The following is a 12,239-nucleotide window of genomic DNA, read 5'->3' as shown; positions in this document are numbered from 1 at the left end:
AATCTTGGAAATTAAGTAAGAAAACAAGAGCCTTCATTAACGGTGTTATGCTCAAGTCTTAGTGAGTTGTGTTTCCAAGATTCCACAACTGGCAGACTGAGGTCTCACCTAAGAGATGAGGCTGAAATCTCCATTTTTTCCTCATTTGTCATAGCTTGAACAGATACTGAGAATATCCTTAAACTGATAAATGATATCAGCTATATAACCTCACAGTAGTCAAAAGTTCTACCTCATGGGCAGGAAGCTGATTATCCTAAACCAAGCCTCTAGCCTGCAGTTCACTGATGCAGTAAATGTAAAGTAATAACAGTCTTCCTCTTTTGTTGCTATAGTATAAGGTCAGACCTGAGATTATAACCAAGCTTAAACAAATTCTCTTCTCATCTTTTTCCACCAGTTTCACCAGATGATGTTGCTTCATCTTCCAGAGTCCCTTGGTAAATTAAGGTGCCATCTGGGATTGGTGTGCAGAGAGAGGCCACTTGGGAGCAATCTCATCAAGATTCAGGTTCCCTCACATTGCCAGCAGGGGGGAAAGCAGTCAACCGAACTTCACAGACTACAGGCAGAATTAATGTACATCTATAAGAATGAATCCATCTGGACCTCTCCCAGAGTCTCAAAATATAAACTGGAAGATACCCAATATGTACAGCAGTTCAAAGACCGTTGAACAGTACAATACATATTGTGCTTTTTGCTGCAGGAGGACTAGCCTTTTTGCTTTAAAATTATAATCCCTAAGTTAACTTTTGATTTTTACAGAACGTTTTCTTAGGTTGGGCACTAAAAAAAATTCATGGTGTTAAAAATCTGCAAAATATAAAATTTTAGGATGAAATAGAGAATGCATTTGCAAATTGTAAAATCAAGTGTACAAAAAAATTATCCAGACAATGAAATGATCATTTCCAAATAAGGTGTAGTTATTAGATTGTTTTTTAATGGAGAAATATTGTAATTTCGGATCTTTAAATTAAGTATCCTGGAAAGGATAGAGGTTTGGTTTCTTTTTAAATATCAAATTAAATTTAAGACTTCAACTCAAAGTCTTCTATCTCCCTCTGCTGGATTATAATAAAATTAATTTCACCTGGCATTTTGTTCTAGTTCCAGGTTCCAAGAAGCAGCATTTATAACCAGTGCTTTTTTTCTAAAAAGAAAAGGTGCCGGAACTCACACATGACATACAACCCGCCTTGCCTACCCTACAAGGTTCCATCCCAAAAAGGTGCTGGAACTCCGTTCTGGGTGTTCTATGAGAAAAAAATCCCTGTTTATAACCATTGGACTTGCCACAGAGACACAAGAAAACATAAGACAGATAATCATACACAGACCAAAAGAACACAGAAGCAGAACCTCAAAGCAGATGACAGAACAACCTAAAAAACTAAAGAAGGACCAAACTATCACCCTTCTCCCAGCAGACAGAGGCCAATTATGGTTATCATGGACAGAATATAATATATACAAAAAGCCAAAAAAGAAACCTACGGCCCAGTAAATACCAACCCAATATAAAACTGGACAACCTGGTCAAGAGAACTATCAATCAAGAAAGGTCAAATCACAAAAGAAGAACAGTGGCAGATGAGAAGCAGTGGAGCTGTTTACTGCTATCTATGGGTGCCCAAAATACACAAGCGTAGCATACCTCTTCATCCAATTATACTGTTGCCAGGGATCCCAAAAAACAACATAGCCAAAGAACTTCTAAAAACAAAGCTTGGACACTTCACAGAGAGGAGTGAATGTTCTATCAACTTCCCACTAGAATGTGTCCAAAAAATCAAAGACTTAAAACTAGAAGATGAAATTATGTTTTCATTCAATGTCACAGCACTCTTTGCATCCATGGATCCAGAATAAAAAAGGAACAATTAAAGCAGACACTATCTGATATGAAACTATCAACAACATTTTCAAAGGAATAAAATTTATAAAGGAAGAAGAAAGCATTACCCTACAAATGAAAGCGAATATACGTGTCCTAGGATAATGTTGCAGGATCCAATCTTGGTCGGTCACCAGGACCAGAGGTTTTGTCTTCCAAACTTTTGGACTCATGCTGGAGCCCACCTTCAGGGATTCGTGAACTAGAATACCATGCATTTCAGAACTATACACCTAAATTCCGGTGACACTATGTGGATGACACATTTGTCGTCATCAAGAGAAGTGCACTTAAATACTTTCATACCATGCTGAACTCCATCTATCCCAACATATACAGTTCACAATGGAGGAAGAAACAGCTAGGCAATTACCATTTTTAGATGTACTTGTCAACAGACAGGAGAATGGAAGCCTAGAAACCAGTTTATCTCATGGCTCTCAATAAATCCACACATTCTGAATTTCAACAGCAACCATCCACCGTCACACAAAAAGAGTTGCATCAGAACATTATATGGCAGGGTGAGAACCCACTGTAGTACCCAGCAAGCCAAATATCTGGAAAGCACATACCTACATGAACAATTCAAGCAGAATGGGTACCCACAATCATTTGTCACAAGATGTCTTCATAACATGGTGGGGAGAGAAAGGAAGAAACAAGGTACAAGAGTAAGATATGGCATATCCTGCCATACATCAAAAATATTTCTGAAGCTGTAGAATGCAGCTTCCAAGATCTGCAAATGGGCTTCGCATATCACCCAGAGGCTACCATAAGAGCACAAATTATGCATTGTAAAGATCGCTTGGAGGTGGGAGATACTGTTTATGTAATCTACCAAATACCCTGCATGGATTTCTCCTGTAACTATGTAAGACAGATGGGAAGGAAGCTAACCACCAGATTGCAAGAACACAAGTGAGCGGTCAGATGAGGAGACCCAAACTCATTGGTAGCCTCACACTCCAATGAACTTTCAATTTCAACACATTCAATTTTGCAGCTACTCAGATTGTTGGACGAGCAGGCACAAAACAGCCAGGGAAGTGATTGAAGCCTGGGAAACAAGCCCCTCATCAGTTAACAGGAGTGCTAATTTACCACTAGCCTATCAAGTACTTAGAAGGTGAGGGCTGGGCAGCACAAGCAAACAACAGCTAACAAGTTAAAAGCCAGCCATCAGCGTACCCCAAACAACATCTTAAAAGCCACATACAACAGGTATTATAAATACCAATACAGAATAGCACACACTCTGCTAGAGAGAAATTCCCTGAAGATGGGCTGCAGCATGAGTCTGAAAGACTGGAAGACAAAACCTCTGGTCCCGGTGACTGACCCATATTGGATCCTGCAATATTACCCTACTCTTCCCAGCTATCAGGAGAGGAAATGACAGCAAATTAGAAATGCAAGTACATAAAAAAACAACTTGTATTACACAAGTGCTTTATTACCAAAGTAGCAATCCAACTTCCTGTAAGAACATTATTCAGATAAATACAATACAAATGCACTCCAGCAACCTCAAACACCAAAAAAACAGACTGTCTATAAAACAATTTCCAACAAAATGGATACTCATGAAAGTTTATCAAACCCACTACATTTTATCAAATCCACTACAGCACAACCAAATCAAGGTATTAAAAGGCTAACATTACTATATATGAACATCTCAGAAACAACTAATACACAATTACAATCATATAGCATCACCATAGCATTCAAATCATCTAAAGCCCTCCAAAACGTATATAAACTAAAAGACCCAATAGCCCAAGAAGAAACCATAGAAACCATCTGCAACATATAATGTGAAGACTGCAACAGCCACTATTATAGGACATGACAGGGGAAAAATCCATTAAAGGCAAGAGACAACACATCAAAACCATCTCACTTTAGAATTCAGAGGTTTTATTGAAATTTAGAACACAGAGACAATACTTACATTACTCATTGCGATGAGGACCAAGATGTACAAGCAGTCAAAGAATGATCAGTGACTAAGTCAAGTATTAAATTTAATACAAGTATTAAAAGGGTGGAGAGTCAAACCTAGTACAGACTCACTAAAGTTGGAAATTATCAGGAACTGAATACAACTGCTAGTTGAAGAACTGATTGAGCTAGTGCTAGCAGGATTGGTGTTGCTAGTGTGTTTATTTTGTTCTGTTATAGGAATGAATGGATGCCTATGCTCTTCCACAAAAAGCCAAAAGCTGAAGAAATTGAACTACTTCTTTGAGCAACAGAACATCTGCAAGATGTGCTAATTTTGTAATTATGTGAGATGATATAATTGTTGTTGTTAAACAAGAGTGAGATATAGTAAGTAATAACAGAAAAATTACTAGGTGTAAAAGAAGGAAAATATGTTATTACTTTTCATTTCCTTCTGGGATTAACCCTGATGAGATCAAACACACAGAATTGTCAAGAATGTATGGTAAATACTAGAACTAGAAAGCAAGTGACCTTGGTCTATCACTCTTTCCTTGAGTGTACTAATACTACAGGTACATGTGAACTCAATCAAACTAGGTATCAGCTATGCAATGAAGAAGGAAAAAATGTCTTGCTTTGATCCCCAAGGGGTTAAGTATCAAACGGTTATTAAATTTTGGGCATATAACGATAATAAACAAAAAGGATACTTGTTAGGAACAAATAGAACAACTGCTGGATTTAAAGAGGTACAAATATGTTTTGATGCCTGCAGAGCCATAGAAAAGGGGGTATGAATCAAGTGTGGACCCTTAAGTTGGAGACAGAGCTACATGCTAGAAAAGAAGTATGTATGTTCACTACATTCCGTAGGAACGATTCTAACTTATTGGTATACTTCTCAATCTGGACCACCTGAGTCAGCCACCGGTAAGAAAAGCTGGTTCAATCTGACAATTGGAGTGAATCAATCTAACTGTAGTAATGAGGCATGCACTCCTGTTTGCTTTAAATTTAATGATTCCAAGGCCAAGTCTGAAGAGTATGGGCTCAGAATAGATGGAACTGGTAGGAATCCAAGTACTCTGATATATATTCAGGTGATCCAAGAAAACCTGATTCCCACTCAATATAGACTCTTTCACTCCTTCTATGAAGAGTTGGAAACTAAGATTGAAATACCAGCCATCACCAAGAATTTGTTCATTGATTTGGCTGAAAGAATAGTAGCCTCCCTAAATATAACTAATTGTTATGTGTGTGGAGGAACTAACATGGGTGAACAATGGCCCTGGGAAGCTGGAGAATCAAATCTTAGCAGTGTAGCTGGGATGAATCTAACTTGGTCATCACAAGATAGACCAACCCGGTGGATCACACAAACTTCTATAATAGGTAGAATGTGCTTTGCTTGAGAGGAATCAAACCAATTCAACCAAACAATAGACCAATTGGTATGTGAACAAGGAATTCAGATAAATGACACAGTTGGTGGAGTGGCAATAATATGAGTAACCCTCTAACCCCTTTATCAATGTAATCAACCTTAAAGAAGTATGGGATCAACCTGGAATAGACAACTGGGAAAGAAAACGAAGAATGCAGCAAGCCATGGCATGCTGCTGAACAGCTGATTGTCAACAATATATTGATATCTGAGTGAGACTATTTTTTATTTCCTTTTCCCTACAGACTTAGAAATATAAATCCCTGGATTGGACAATTTCCAAAAGCAAAGATACCAGGAAGATTAGGGAAGAAAGGAGTTAAACGCAGTGAAAAATCTTAAATGGGGGAACGAAATTAAGGAATACAAAAGAATATACAGAAAATGTAATTGGGACTGATTTAAAGAAAACTTTGCTAACTTTTATGATGTGGGAAAATTTCTCTGTTTATTTTTTGTGAGAACGTGTTGTTGTTGTTTTTTAAAAAAATCTTTTAAACTGGATATAGACATTATAGTTAAATGAGGACATCTGGTAGTGAAAAGAACACAACAATAATACAAAAAGAATCTGAGAAATTGCTGACCTTGAATTAACACCTGCTGTAAACAAAAAGAACTTTGTGTGACTCTATACCAGAAAAAGCTTTCTACAATTATATCTTGGATATAATATAGAAACTATTTGGAGATAGAGGGCTTTTTATATTTTTGAACTGACTGAACATTTGGATTAGCCTAAAGCAGTTGGTCTTTTTTTACAATTGGATTATAGCCTAAAGCAGTAGGCCTTTTTTCTTTTTCCTTTCTCCCTATGGATTTACAAACTTACTTAACTGAAAAAATGAGTGCTCCAAACCTTACTAAAATTATGGAAAAAAAAACTCCTTCTGCACCCTCTTCTGGAACATCTAGTCCAGCAAGCCAGGGATCCATTGAAACAATGTTACAACGAGAAAAGCAAAATAACTTTCAAAAAGAAATACAAGCTACATTACAATTAATTCAAGAAACAATACAGAAGAATCATGAAGAGACAAAAAACAACCTAGGGAAGCTAAATGAGCAAATACTTGACATAAAGACACAATTCAATGTCCATCAACAAATGATTGTTAAAAATGAACAAAGATAAATCAGAAGATAAATCAGAAAAAACTGATAAAAAATGGAGGCAATAATGGAAGAAAATGAAAGGTTAGAACAAACAAATCAAAGTTTAGAAGGAGCAGTTGCAGCCTTGGAAATGGAGAAAGCTGTACACCATCTAAGATTTCAAAATATACCTGAAGACAAGGAGGAAGACATAGCAGAAGTGATTATTAACCTACTGGTGGAGGCCCTAAAAATAGACAAAGTCAAGATACAACTGGAGATTGATGAAATATTTAGAATGAATTCAAGTTACGCGAGGAAACACAAATTGCCTAGAGAAGTCCATGTAAGATTTATAAAGAAAACAGCAAGGGATGAGATGCTGAGAAGAGTTAGAGATGACCAGTGGTGGGATTCAACCGGTTCACACCAGTTAGGCAGAACCGGTCGCTATTTTTTTGTTGCCCAGGCCCAGAATGGATTTCTGGAAGCAGCATCCACACAGAAAATCGGTTGTTCACATATCTGAATCCCACCACTGGAAATGACCCATTATAATATAAAAACAGAGAAATTGTGGTGTTAAAACAGATCCCCAAGAGAATAAGGGACACACAAAAACAATATCATTTTCTGACTACAAAGCTAATTGCAAAAGGTGTAAACTTTAGATGGTTAATGCCAGAAGGGATCCTAATTAACTGGAACAATATAAGATATTGATTGAACTCAGTTTGGAAGGCAGAAGACTTTGATGAAAGAAATAGAGCTTTCTTGGGAGAAAGAACACAATACCAACAAGAGGATAGAAAAGACCAGAAACAGACAGAACAAATAGCAGAGGAAACAACTTCACAAATAGAAGAGAAATAGAAGACAGACCAAGAGGGTGAGGGAATGGCAAGAGAGCAGAAGACTACGAGATTGACAAAACCTAAATATAAGAAAACAAAATGGAGAAGAAAAATTGATTTTTTTTCAGTGAATATAAATGGATTGAATTCTCCATCAAAAAGGAAAAGAATCTTCAAAAAATTGCAGAAAAGAATCTTCAAAAAATTGATATAATTTGTCTGCAAGAGACACACATAAAAACAATATTATAAACTTTTGGAATATCCAAAAATTGGAAAACTTTATTATGCATCTGTGCAACAATGAAAAAAGAGAGTAGCTGTATATGTTAAAGAGAAAATAGACTCTAAAATGATTTACTTAGATGAAGAAGGAAGAATTGTAATGGTGGAAATATTTTTTAATAAAAAACAGGTACTTTTGGTAGTACTATATGCACCAAATAACAAACAAGACAAATTTTATCAAAATCTTCATAGAAAAATACCAGAAATAGAATATAAAAATATTTGCCTACTAGGATATTTTAACGCAATAGTAGATGGGACACTAGATTATAAAAGTAGCAAAACAGGAAAACAAGGAAGAAAGAGACTGCCTAAGACATATTTTCGAGGTGTAGCTATAACATACATGGCGAAAAAGAATAAAGAAAAAAAGACAACAATGTGTGCTATTAAGGAAAGAATTTAAAAAAATAGAATTAGAACTACAAATAAATCAACAAAAGAAAGTATTGAAAAGACAAATGGAAATAATAAAACATAAATTAAATTTAATAGAATCAGAATAACTAAAACAACAAATCAAAAGAGCAAAACATTTTTTTTGAAAATGCAAATAAACCAGGAAGATGGCTAGCTTACAAACCTAGAAAACAGAAGGAGAAAAATTTGATAAGCAATTTAGTAGATGAAAAGAGCTGTCTACAATTTAAAAATGAGACAATAAAAAAGATAATAAGAATATTATGAGAAACTGTATGATATGGAAGAAATTCCACAGGAGGAAACGATTCAATATATGGAAAAAAATAACTTACCAAAAATTCCAGAAAACTTTAAGACCATGTTAAATGAGAAAATAACAATGATGGAATTAATAGAGGCTATAAAGAGACAAAAAAATGAAAAAACACCGGGACCAGATAGGCTACCAGCAGAGTTCTACAAATACTTACAAGACATACTAAGCTTACCCTTGAAAGATGTTTGTAATGAACTTTTATTGGAGGCCAAACTCCCAAATACATGGATAGAAGCAAATATTACTCTGATACCAAAAGAAGACTCAGATCTGACACAAAACTACAGATCAATATCATTATTAAATGTGGATTATAAAATCTTTACTTCAATAATAGCTGAGAGACTGAAAATATTTTTTTACTAAATTTATACATCCAGACCAAAACGGATTTCTACCAAAGAGACAAATAAAAAACAATTTAAGAGTTATAATGGACATATTGGAATATTACGAAAGACACCTGGGGAAACAACTGGCATTAGTATTTCTAGATGCCCAATTTATGATTTCTAGATGCCCAATTTATGATTCAACAACTAAAAACAATGGACTTTGGACAAAATTTTATAAATATGACTAAGACAATATACCATAAACAAAAAGCAAAAGTGATTGTAAATGGAGACTATACAGAGAATTTTGATATAAGAAAAGGCACAAGACAAGGATGTCCACTATCCCCATTGTTATTCATTTTAACTTTGGAAGTTTTAAATAGAAATATTAGATAGGAGTCAGAAATTAAAGGACTGGAAATAAAAGGCAAAACTTATAAACTGCAAGCATTTGCAGATGACCTGGTATTTATCCTAGAGAAGCCTTTGGAGATGGTTTCTAAATTATTGGAAAAGATAGAACAGTTTGGAGAGGCAGCAGGACTGGAGATAAACAGAGAAAAGACCAAAGTGATAGTTAAAAATCTTACAGATAAACAACAACAAAAACTATCAGAAAAAAATAGAACTACAAATAGTTAAAAAGGTTAAATACTTGGGAATATACCTGACAGGAAGATGCTCAATGATAAAAGAAGATAATTATATAAAATTACTAAACCAAATAAAACTTGACTTGGAAAAATGGAAAAATCTGCAATTGTCGATGTTAGGAAGAATCGCTATGGTAAAAATGAATATATTACCAAAAAATACTGCTTTTATTCCAAACAATACCTATAAAACTAAGGGAAGGGAGGTTTTGGTTTGCCAGAGTGGGTTTTATATTATCAAGCATCAGTGTTAACATGGATAAAATAATAGATAACCCTCAGAAACAAAAGATTGTTGTATTTGGAGGAACATGATTTACAACTCGGTTGGCATGCTTTCTTATGGTATGTGAAAAATAAAATTCATAAATATTTTCAAAACCACTGCATTAGAAATACATTATTATTAACATGAGAAAAAATAAAATGTAAAATATATTTAAAAATTCCAGGATGGCTTTCAACAATGGAAGCATTTGTACATCCATATTTAGTCAGTCTTGAGAAAATATGGACATATATATTCTGAACTCTGAAGGAAACTTAAAATCTAGACAAGAGATGGAAAATCAGGGTATTGATCTATCATGGTGGTCATATTTACAAATACAAGTGACATATGATAAAGATGTTAAACTGTATGGATTTTATGAAGAGCAGATTTTGTTTGATCAGATATTACTAACCTCTGATGAAAAAATAATTAAGAAAATGTATAATTTTTTATTAAATTTGAAAATGGAAGATGAACAAGTAAAAGAAACAATGATAAGCTAGAAACAATGATAAGATAGAAAAATGTGGGTTAGACAGCATCACCACCAGATGGATCCGTAGCTGGCTGACCGGCCGTAGTCAGCGTGTGGTCCTCAATGGAACCGCATCTACATGGAGGGAAGTGTGTAGTGGGGTGCCCCAAGGCTCTGTTCTGGGCCCAGTGCTCTTCAACATCTTCATCAACGATTTGGACAAAGGGATAGATGGGAAAATCATCAAATTTGCAGACGATACCAAGCTGGCAGGAATAGCCAACACTCCAGAAGACAGGCTTAGGATACAGGAGGATCTGGACAGACTTGAACATTGGGCGCTATCTAACAAAATGAAATTCAATCGTGAAAAAAGTAAGGTTCTACATTTAGGCAAGAAAAACCAAATGTACAGGTATAGTATAGGGGGTACCTTGTTTAATAGTAGTAACTGTGAGAGGGACCTCAGAGTCCTAGTGGACAATCACTTAAATATGAGCCAGCAGTGTGCTGCAGCTGCCAAAAAGGTCAACATAGTGCTGGGCTGCATTAACAGAGGGATAGAATCAAGATCACGTGAAGTATTAATACTTTACAATGGCTTGGTAAGGCCACACTTGGAATACTGCATCCAGTTTTGGTCACCACGATGTAAAAAAGATGTTGAGACTCTAGAAAGAGTACAAAGAAGAGCAACAAAGATGATTAGGAGACTGGAGGCTAAAGCATATAAGGAAAGGCTGCTGGAATTGGGTATGTCTAGTTTAATGAAGAGAAGGACGAGGGGGGACATGATAGCAGTATTCCAATATCTCAGGGGCTGCCACAAAGAAGAGGGAGTCAACCTATTTTCCAAGGCGCCTGAAGGCAGGACAAGAAGCAACTGATGGAAACTAATCAAGGAGAGAAGCAACCTAGAACTAAGGAGAAACTTCCTGACAGTTAGAAACAATTAACTAGTGGAACAACCTGCCTCCAGAAGTGGTGAATGCTCCAACACTGGAAGTTTTTAAGAAGAGATTGGAGAGCCATTTTTCTGAAATGGTATAGGGTTTCCTGCCTGAGCAGGGGGTTGGACTAGATGACCTCCAAGGTCCCTTCCAACTTTTTATTATTATTATTATTATTATTATTATTATTATTATTATTATTATTATTATTATTATTATTATTAATATATGGGCAAAGAACTTTGGATACAATATAGACTTAGAGAAATGGCAAAGCCTGTGGGGAAGAAATTATGAACTGACAATGTCAACCTCTTCTAAAAAAACTTATATAAAATGTTTTATAGATGGCATCTGCCACCAGCAAGATTAGCAAAAATGTTTACAAAATATGCCAGATAAATGTTGGAAATGTAATCCATAAACCAGGTACTTTTTATCATATGTGGTAGACATGTGTTAAAGCAAAGAGATATTGGACAAAAATACATACTTGTCTAGAAAAGATGTTGGGGAAACGTACAGATTTTAAAACTGAACTCTTTTTATTAGGCATAATGCTAGAAAAACTTGACAAACAAAGTGTATATTTGATTTTGCACATGATAACAATGGCAAGAATTACATTCGCACAATACTGGAAAAATGAAGAAATACCACTAGAGGAAGAAAAAATTAAAAAAATACTAGACGGAGGAAATGGACAGACTTGTTTTGAGGTTGAAAGAAAAAGAAGAAACAGAATATTTTCAAATTTTATCAATGGTTGGAAAAACAAATTAGGGGTTAGGAATTTAATTTGCATTAGTGAATGATAAACTCAGACAACACATTTGTTGAATAAGCACTATTGAATTGTATTAAAAAATCAATAAAAACTAATAAAAAAGAAAGCATTCTATCACAAAATTAAAAGAGAGGAAATATAGGGTTTGTAAAAATGGGTGAAAAATTATTCTTGTTGTTAACTGTCGCCATTTTGCTTCTGTAAACTAAGCTTGCATTAGTAACGCCATTTCACATAGACAGACCCAGAGACAAGGAAAAGAGTGGAAAAGGAATGAAATGTGATTTATTTATTTATTTATTTATTTATTGAATTTATATCCCGCCCTTCTCCTTGCGGACTCAGGGCGGCTGACAATCAGTTAAAAATACACCAATAACAATTACAAAATTAAAATTAGTTAAAAAGAAATATTTAAATGTTGTCTAATTAAAATATGATTAAAAACCCCTCTAAAAATTGCCCTAGGCCAGTCCCGCTTGT

This window comes from Protobothrops mucrosquamatus, unplaced genomic scaffold (assembly GCF_001527695.2).
Source record: "Protobothrops mucrosquamatus isolate PMUCROS unplaced genomic scaffold, P.Mucros_1.0 scaffold835, whole genome shotgun sequence".
In the NCBI taxonomy this organism is placed as follows: Eukaryota; Metazoa; Chordata; class Lepidosauria; order Squamata; family Viperidae; genus Protobothrops; species Protobothrops mucrosquamatus.
This window is presented reverse-complemented; position numbering follows the sequence as displayed.